The 10,507-nt window shown below is 43.2% G+C and overlaps 1 protein-coding gene across 1 annotated transcript in view; it reads left to right on the top strand.

Moving 5' to 3' along the window:
* TRPC5 (transient receptor potential cation channel subfamily C member 5) overlaps positions 1 to 10,507 on the top strand; it is a 126,996-nt gene that overhangs the window by 65,691 nt on the left and 50,798 nt on the right. The gene's annotated exons all lie outside the window — the stretch shown is intronic.

The following is a 10,507-nucleotide window of genomic DNA, read 5'->3' as shown; positions in this document are numbered from 1 at the left end:
ACAAATCACAGGCCAAAAGAGAGTCAGAGTTCAAGATGTATGTTTCCAAAATGTGTTCTTTCTTATAGCTAGGGGTTAAGTTTCCTCCACTCCCTTTATTCTGATTTCGTCCTGAAGATTTCAAAGTGGGCTGCTCACAGCAGGTCATGAAACCTCCAGCCAAGCCTTCTTATAAATGTGAAAGCTATTTGGGTGCACCTGACTTAGTCTCCTTTTGTGCCCCCAATGTTTCAGGACCTGCCATACCTGCACACGTCTTGTGACCTGAAAAAAAAAAAGGACCCAAGCCCTTAAGAACTAGATACACTGCAGGCATGAACACATCTCACCATAGATCTCTCCATTGTTTTCTTTCTTTTTTTTTTTAAGATTTTATTTATTTATTTGAGAGAGAGAGAATGAGAGAGAGCACATGAGAGGGGGGAGGGTCAGAGGGAGAAGCAGACTCCCTGCCGAGCAGGGAGCCCGATGCGGGACTCGATCCCGGGACTCCAGGATCGTGACCTGAGCCAAAGGCAGTCGCTTAACCAACTGAGCCACCCAGGCGCCCACCATTGTTTTCTTTTATTAACTGAACAATTACAAGTCCACAATTCCAAAATCTACCGAGTCCTGAAGACCAAAAAAAAATTTTTTTTCATAAATTTCCTATCAAAACTCATATGGTGGCAAAACATGAGATGAACTGATGTGAGGCAATTTATTGTCTTTATTTATCCCATTGAGTCTAAGCATTCATAGGTTTCACTGCTGTGATACTAACATGTTTGACTATAGTAGGATTTCCAGATAAAATACAGAACATCTGGTTACATTTGAATTTCAGACCAACAGTGAATCATGTTTTAGTATAAGTATGTCCCAAATATTATAAGGAAATACACTTATACTAAAACATGATTCACAGTTGATCTGAAATTCAAATGTAACTAGACCTCTTGTATTTTTATTTGCTAAATCTGGCAACCCTAATTATGAGTGCTGCCTTAAATCTCATTGGGAGTGTTACCTAATATATGGTACAGATGGCATATTATTGTTCTGAAATCCAACAAATTTAGAATTCCAAAACACATCTGGCCACACAGATTTTGGAGTAAGTACTGTGAATCTGTGAACCTGTAGCATCCTCCTAGCACTGGGCTTGGAACTGCCCAGGACACCCAGCTCTCAAAGACTGATGCCATCAGAATTGGTTGCCCCTTTGGCTTTCATTATATTTTGCCCTTGTTCTAGTCCATGGGCCACTAGCTGACCTGGTCACACCCCAACTGACTTCTTATTTGGCTTTAGTGAGCTTCCAGGCTCTCCTCTTCAATTGCCTGACATGCTGGTTCACTTGCTCCCTTCCAAGTGAGAAGTTTTCCAAGACAGGCTCCTCTTTCCTTCTAGAAAACCCTTCTTGGAAGTAGGAAGTGCGTTCCCACCGCTCTCTGCTGCCCTCTCATGGCTAGAATAAGCCACCGCATTGGACTTAATTTTGCAGCACTAGATGCTTTCAGAGTCTATCACCTCCATCAAGGGAGAATTATAACATCTATCAGGAAACCCCATTTAGCAAATTCCCACTGCTGTATATACATGCAAATGGGAAACTATATTTTTTAAATATGTGCTTAAAACCGAGTTTTCAGCATCTAACCTCACCTTCCTTCAGTTAGTTCAAGCTAGTGAGCCTTAGCTCAAATTTGAAATTAGAGGTATGACTGCCAGTTGACTTATTTTGAGTCTGAACTTCTGTTGCTATTGATATAGGCAGGCTAGTTCAGGTACCAAGGGTACCAGGTAACTGCAGCAACAACCAGATGAGTACAAAATATCTCAGTAATCCCTGGGTAGCACCGCATCTCCTTCTTTCAAAAAAATTCACCATGGATTAGTGATCTGAGTAAGTAAATATAAAATCGTTTTAGACATAGACTACATGTAAAATGTAGGGGCCACTCTGAATTATGACCTGGGCCTAATCTACTTGCCAAAACCTATTTCTTCGTCTCATATTTCTGCTGCTGTGGTAAAAAGCTGAACCACTTCATAACAGTACGGCTCAGCAAGCTCATTGTAATGGCACAGAAGGAAGGTGTTTTGTACATTTTCCCCTCTTTGGAAAATTTTGTATTGCCCCTGATTTCCTTTTTGAGCATTTTTCTCCTCATCAGAGCCCAGCTTGATTGGCAACTACAAAACAAACCAACAAAACTTGTTCTATCTCAGATCATTTTTGTGGCTGGCTTTTTAAATACACCCTTACACACAACTGGACTCTCTTTTGAAGAACTGACATCTCAGGCGATGAAAGTTGGGCCTATTCCATTGTGTAGCCACTCACTGAGGGAGCAGAGGAAGGTTCTAGAAAGATCAGTAGACTTTTTCCAACCACCCAGAAAAGCCCTTAGCTCAAAGCCTGCCATAGTTGGGAACTCAAGTTTTCTTCCCCATCCTGGACTTCCCTGGGGGATGTTGGCGGGGGGGCTCATTCTCACCTTTCAGATTTTCCTTTCCTCCAAGCGTACTAAAGGAAGAAATGTTTACAGTGTAAGGCCCCCAGCTTGAAGTCAGCTGCTCTCTTTTAGAAAACACACAAAGATAATTCAGTGCCAATTACTTCAGGGAACAACAGGCCTGAGCTGCATAACAGAGCTCTGAATGTTAAACATAGGTCAAGGTGACCTTTCTTCTAGTCTCATCTACTGCCCTTTATACATACCCAACAGTCTAAAATCATGTGCTAATCACCAGTGATGTGACTCAATGTGGGACTGACTTGTTTTATCCTGATCTGATTTTTCTCTTGCTGACAGCCTCCATGGCACAGAACAGAGTGGACTGTGGGAGTTAGGAAAGATTTTTCTCCTCTGACCACTTTGCCCATCCTTAGGGGAGCCACTGAAAACTCAACTGCTACTGGCTTTTTTTTTCTCTGCCTCACAGTCTGGATTCCTTCTCAAGAGCCCGCCCTTCACCCCCAGATCCTCTGCTCCTACCAAGGGATTTCCCCTCATTTTCCATGGTCTTGTCAGAGACGGGGTCTTGGTCACTAACCAGGGAAGTGTATCCCAGGCTCACTACGCTTAAATGAGCACTCACCGTAGTGTCTGACACACAGTGAGCACTCAAATGTTCATTGTTGCTGTTATCATTAGCATTTAACCTCTCTGGGTGTCAGCTTTTCTCATCTGTAAAATGGATGTAAATGCAGTACCAACCTCCTGGGTTGGTTCATACATATAAAGGGCTGTTAAAAGTATCCAAAACACAGGAACTTCTATGGATATTTAATCTGTGACTATTATGACTAGTATTAGAGAAATACCTTGTGGGTACACAGAATATGAGGTGAAAGAGAAGTGTGTGTGTGTGTGTGTGTGTGTGTGTGTGTGTGAGAGAGAGAGAGAGAGAGAGAGAGAGAGAGAGAGAGAGAGGTTTGGGGGAGAAAAAGTTCCATTTGGGTTATGAATTTGAAATGCTCACTAGGCAGTGAACATTCAGGACTAAAGTTTAGCAGGAAAGCAGAGAAGAGAACTTTCTCACTTTAACAAGTACAGTAAATGTCTGCAAAGCCCTTTGGGCTATGAAATGTCATACAACATACGAAATTATCCCTCCCCTTCAGAAGCTTACTGGGGTAAGAAAGCCAAGTCACAGGCTCTACATAAAAGTAAGTGTAACACAGGTCAGGTTCTAAGAGGTACCTCAAGGAAGAAGCAAAGTCGTCTGGGTTTGAGGAGGAGGGATCGCCTCTGGCTGGGGCAATCAGGGAAGGCTTCCAGAAGGAAGTGAGATTCTCTGATTTAATGATTCTCTGTAGCCTTTCCTTCAGTCTCTAGTGCCTGCTGATTCGTCCCTTCTCTGAATGCCCTGAGTTCCTAAGTTGTTGTGCCTCATGACAATGTAGTCAATTTTTCCTAACGCTAAATGGATCCAGTTTGAATGATTGTACTTTATTCTGACATTTCTTTTTATGAAGTGGTGCGAACAGAAGAGTCAAAGGGGCATGGGCTTTTTTTTTTTTTTTTTAATCACGTCCTTACTTGGCAAAATCTCCCGATTTGGAAGGGAATAGCCTTCACCAGTGTGTGGCCACCACCCAGCTGAGAACCTGACACTCTTACCATCTGTACCGCTTGCGCAGGCCATCTGAACACAAACATGACTGTCCTATTACTTGTTTCATGTGAGTTTGGCTGGTCTTTCAGTGAGATCCTGCAGGCCAGAATCACTTTGGGTCTCTCTTGTTGTGACCCTCTCCCCACGCACCACACAGAACTGGACACGGAGCAGATGTACAGAAATACTTGTTGAAACGGCTAAACTGATTCACATTGATCTTGCATTCCCTTAGCCATAAGCAAGTCAACTTCTGTTCTGCTTTGGGTTCAGCATGTGAACCACGCACTAAAGCCACGTGATTATTTAGACAGCTGTAGGAGCAAGCATGCGATGGACTGGTGGGGACCTAGGGAGAGAATTCTCCTCACTGAATGAATGAAGTCAGAGCTCTGCGTAGGTGAAATCGAAACAGTTTTGCTAGTGGTCTGGGGGAGGGTGGCGCTCTTTCCAGTAGAACCTGACGTTATTCCTACCAAGAATCTTTCTTTCAAGGGGCAAAGAGCTATTGAGCCCCTCCATTTACAATGCAGCTTTATGTCAAAGGAGAAAAGCCAGGGCTTTTCCAAAGGTCCTATACAGTAAGGACAAATTTCATTTTCAGCTATTGCCTGAGAGCATTGGAGAAATGAAGCGTCATAGATTTTTAAAAATAAAAGGAACTGCACCGAGGGCCCTAGCAGGTTTGTGAAGAAAAGATCTGGGCGGTTGTAAAGGGGGGTCCTATACAGATCTGGCCTGGGACGGCCAAACCAAGACACTAAGATCTTCAGCGTCTCCTCCCCCGCTTCCCCTCCCCTGTGTCCTTTAGCTCTGCATCTTCCCTCCTGCCTTTCCTAGCTGCCACTCAGGAGCCCAGACCTGGGCTTCTGATCATTGCCCTTCAGCTTTGCTGGTGTGCAGGCCCCTTATAGGTAGGTAACTGGCTAATATGATACACTCACTTTTAAACTGTTATTTAATAGTTTTATATGTTACCACCTCCTAAAAACATAAATATACTTCCTTTTTTTAAAGATTTTATTTGAGAGAGAGAGAGGATGAGCAGGGGGAGGAGCACAGGGAGAGGGAGAAGCAGATTCCCCCTTAGCAGGGAGCCCGATGCAGGGCTCGATCCCAGGACCCCGAGATCATGACCTGAGCCAGGCAGACGCTTAACCAACTGAACTACTCAGGTGCCCCATAAAAACATGAATATAATTTCAACACCTTGACTCAAAGCAGTAAGTGACAGGAGCATTTTGGTCACTGTGGCCAGGCCAGTGGGGACAATACTGGGAAATTCAGCTTTCTGCAGGCCTCAGCTCATACTATCCATGGACTGCCTGAGTACAGTGTTGAAGGGCTTGGTCTATAGCATCAGCCAAGCCAGGGTTCCAGTCCTAGCCCTACCACATACCAGAAATGTGATCTTGAGCTTAGTTCCATCATCTGTGAAAGGAGTATAATGCTAATATCTGCCTTTAGGGTTGTTATGAGGTGATGCATGTGAAATCTGATACAGGGACAGCTGGGTGGCTTAGTTGGTTAAGTGTCTGCCTTCGGCTCAGGTCATGATCCCAGGGTCCTGGGATCAAGTCCTGCATTGGGCTCCTTGCTCAGCAGGGAGCCTGCTTCTCCCTCTGCTTGCCACTCCCCCTGCTTGTGCTCTCTCTCTCTCTCTGACAAATAAATAAAATCTTAAAAAAAAGAAAATCTGATACAATGTTTGGTACATTATAGGAGCTCAATATATGGTAGTTAATCTATGTTAAGAGTAGTTCGTCATTTCAACTTCCAGGAGGCTTGTCTTAACTACCACACATCACCCCCTATATACACTAAGGAAAGAAAGCTTTGGAAAGAGAGCATTCCACCAAGGTTCACCTATCACATACCTATTTATTCAATCACTCATTTAACAAATATTTATTCAGTGTTTACCTTGTGCCAGGCATTTAGCAAAATACTGGGAATATAATGGAAACTAAGACATGCTCCTATTCCTTGACCAATACCCAGCCCTCTGGCTTTTAAGAAGCTCTCATACTGGGCGCCTGGGTGGCTCAGTGGGTTAAGTGTCTGCCTTCGGCTCAGGTCATGATCCTGGAGTTCGGGATCGAAACCCACATCGGGCTTCCTGCTCAGTGGGGAGTCTGCTTCTCCCTCTGCCCTTCACCCTGCTTGTGCTCTCTCTTGTTCTCTATCTCAAATAAAATCTTTAAAAAAAAAAGAAGAAGCTCTCATACTGCTCAAACTTTGGTGTTTTTTCTTTGAAGCCCCTGAGGAAGAAATTGGGAAAGGGCTCTATCCTTTGCATTAGGCCACAATCTAACAACCCAAATACAACATCACCTCCCACGAAAAGTTAAAAAGTCACAAAGGGAAAACACTTCCAGAATGGTGGAGTTGGGACTTCTGAAAATCCACTCCTCCAAAAAAGCAACAAGGCATAGGAAAAATATTCCAAATAAACATTTTCACAATTCTGAAAATTAACCAAAGGCTTGTAACAACCAGAGGAGCATGTATTCAAGAAAAACAGCTGAATCTTGGTAAGAACAGCAAGTTTTGCGATATTTTAACTTGCCTGTTCCTCTCCCCCTTTATCAAGCCCCACCATAGTCTTGAAAACCAACAGCCTTGGAACCACAGCAACTGTGAAGAGCAACAGCTTGGCAGCTTCTCCACTGGAAAGGAGAAGACAGAGTTTGGAGCTCCCCCAAAAGACCCATCCCCAGAAAACTGTCATTATATGACCTGTCTGGCAACTCCCTAGAAAAGTTCCATTTACACAGCTTGTGTTCATGTGATCTTACTCAGGACCAACAGCCCTTTCCCTAAGGGCATTTGTTGAAAAATTCAGCAGAAACTGTTTCACATCACAGCAGCCTGAGAAACAGTGGATAGCAGTTGAGGCGAACAATAGGCTTAACAAAAAACAATCTGAATCCAGAAATAGATAAAAAGGATTGTACATCATGACCTAGTGGAATTCATCCCAGTAGTGTAGGAGTGATTCACATAACAAAATTGATGTATTACATTATATCCATAGAAAGAAGGGAGAAAACACACATTTCAATTGACATAGGAAAAGCATTTGACATAATCCAACACCCTTTCATGATTAAAAAAAAACAAAACTCAGAAAACAGTTTAGAACTTCCTTAACCTGAGGAAAGCCATCTATGAAAAAGCCATAGCTAATATCATACTTAATGGAGACCAACTGAAAGCTTTTCCCCTAAAATCAGGAACAAGACAAGGATAGACTTATTGATAAATGGAATAGAATTAGGAGTCCAAAGTAAATCCTTACATTTATGGTTAGTTGATCTTCAACAAGGATGCCAAAACAATTTAACGGGGAAATAATAGCCTTTTCAATAAATAGTGCTGGGACTAAGTGGATATCCACATGCAAATGAATGAAGTTGGACCCCTTTCTCACACAATATGCAGAAGTTAATTCAAAATTGGATCAAAGACCTAAATATAAGAGCTAAAGCTATCAAATCCAGAGAAGAAAACCTAGGTACAAATCTTTGTGATCTCGGATAGGGTAATGGTTTCTTAGATATGGCAGCAACAGCACAAGCAACAAAATAGAACACAAATTGGACCCCCTCAAAATTAAAAACTACCACTCTAGTCTCTGTACAGTTTGGCTCTTAGTACAATCAAGCATCCAATGCGTACACACTCTGCTGTTTTTCCTGCAATCTCTCCTTCTGAGGCATTCTTGAAATCGAGTAGAGATTGATTAAATAACCTGTCAAATTTGAACTTCAGTATGCAAACAGGAATCAGGATTGTGCTTTCAAGGCTCACAGATGTTTTGGGCTTCCATACTACGTGGTGGCTTAACAAAAACTTCCTTTATAATATTCTAATTGCAGTTTGTTCTGCCAGAATCCACACCACCCTACACTACTCTTGTCAGATGTAGAAACAGAAAAATAAAAACCTGTCCAAACTTTAAAATTACCATCTTCAGCCTAGTCGAAAATCAGAGCAGAGGCAGTGAAGATAGAGGTTGGATGGTAATATCCTTTATTCAAAGAAGCTTCACCTCTGCACTTTTGCCTAAGGGAAAGTGATTTCTGGAGTCAGAGTTCTTGGGGATACATGAGGGGAAGTCCCAGGCAGTCATAAAGACCACTGCTGACATGGTCCAAATATTTGTTTGGTCCTAGCAGCAGCAGGGAGCAATATCATAGTACAGGGATTGGCAAACTACAACTAAAGTGTTAATTGGCAGGGGGCACCTGGGTGACTCAGTCAGTTGAGCATCTGACTTTTGATTTCAGCTCAGGTCATGATCTCAGGGTCATGAGATCAAGCCCTGCATCAGGCTCGGCACTCAGCAGGGAGTCTGCTTGAGATTCTTTCTCTCTCTCCTTCTGCCCCTCCCCAATCTCGCTCTCAAATAAACAAATCTAAAAAAATAAAAAATAAACACCCATTCATTTACATATTTACATATTGTCTATTGCTGAGTTTGCACCGAAACAGTTGAGTAGTTTCTACAGGAACTATACGGACTGCAAAGCCCCACATATTTACTATCTGGCCTTTTACAGAGAAAGTTGGTCAACCCCTGCATCAGTACATCAGTCCAGATATCTCCATTCAGCATCACACAGACAAATCTAACTCTGCATGCATCTCCATAAACCTGTTCCAGCTTCAGTGTTCCCACTCTCAGATGATGACACTAATAGCTACCAATTCACCCCAAAGGGAAGTCCCCCACGCCTTTACACTCAATCCCCTTCTATTACTTCACTCCCCATCCATCACCACGTCCTGCGACTTCCTTCCACCTCCTCACAGCATTTTGCCTCTGAGCGAGGCTTTCCATTTCCACTGCCATTACCTTAGTCCAAGTCACAATCATCATATACCAGATTCCTAACCGGTCTTCCTGCCTCAAGTTTTGCCCACTTTCTGCCCCCCATTCATCTCCCACTCGATCCCTAGAAGGATCTTTCTAAAGTCTAAGTCTGATCCTATCACATGCATAATAATATCTGCAGCTAAGATTGAATGAGCCCTTACTATGTGCTAGGCATAGTTCTAAGTACTTTGTATGTAGTAAGTGGTCTTTTTTTTCAAGAGTTATTTTTTTTTTAAGATTTTATTTCTTTGAGAGAGAGAAAGCAAGAGAAAGAACATGAGTAGAGGGGGAGGGGCAGTGGGAGAGGGAGTAGCAGACTCCCCGCTGAGCAGGGAGCCTGATGCAGGGCTAGATCCCAGGACCTGAGCTGAAGGCAGACGCTTAACTGACTGAGCCACCCAGGCACTCCTATTTATTTATTTATTTGAGAAAGAGAGAGAGTGTGTGTGTGTGTGTGCGCGTGCGCATGAGTAGGGGGAGGGGCAGGGGGAGAGGGAGAGAGAGAATCTCAGGCAGATTCCCCGCCAACTGCAGGGCCAGCATGGGGCTCGATCCCACCACCCCAAGCCAAAATCAAGAGTTGGACGCTCAACCGACTGAGCCACTCAGGCACCCCATAAGTGATCTTAATTCTCACACCAACCCTTGCTGGTAGATGCTATGATCTCCATTCTTCAGACAAAATCACTGAAGAACAAAGAGAACCAATGCAATCTAGCTCCAGAGTCTACAGTGGAGAGTCTTAACTACTCCACTACTTTAAACACACACAAATACACACACTCACACTCGCACACACTCACACACATAAACATATTGCTTATGGCTCCCTATCTCTTTTAAAATGAGTCATACTATTTACAGTAGCCAAAGGTTATCATTTTAATCTTCTGTAACCCCTGTCTACTTCTCCAGCCCTATCTCCTGCCATTCACAGCTTTGCATTTCAAGCTGTAGCCACCCCAGACTGCTCTAGTTCCTCATACAGGTCATGTTCTTTTTTAACCTCGATGCCTTTAGTCATGTCATACCCTCTGCTTTGGCTGTTCACTCCTTTTCCCTCTCCATAACTCCGTTTCCCTTCCTACACTTAACCAACTTCTACACATCATGTCATGCTCCACTCACGTATCACCTGCACCAGGGAGCCTTGGCTGAGCAGTCCAGATTTGCTCTCCTTTGTGCTCCCATTATGCTTTCTTCATATCCATTTTAACTTTAAGCCCTTACTATACTGTTTTATAACCGCCTTTTTATACATCCATCTCCCTCACTAGATTGTGCACTCCCAGTGCTCTTCCCACTGCATCCAAACATCTTGCTTTACCCAACTTCTACTTTTCTGTCCTTTTTTTTTTTTAGGACTTTTTCATCCCAGCCTCTGGCATAGGCTATTGTGCACCAAGAAGAGTAGTAAGAGACTATAGGATTGTGTCTTTCTGTGTGATCCAGGACATGTTGGGGATCATAAGCATCTTTGAAGAAGATGAGATCACATGATAAAAAAATGTTAGAGTT

This window comes from Mirounga leonina, unplaced genomic scaffold, assembly GCF_011800145.1.
Source record: "Mirounga leonina isolate KUSES-001 unplaced genomic scaffold, KU_Mleo_1.0 Mir_101664, whole genome shotgun sequence".
Classification (NCBI taxonomy): domain Eukaryota; kingdom Metazoa; phylum Chordata; class Mammalia; order Carnivora; family Phocidae; genus Mirounga; species Mirounga leonina.
This window is presented reverse-complemented; position numbering and strand designations above follow the sequence as displayed.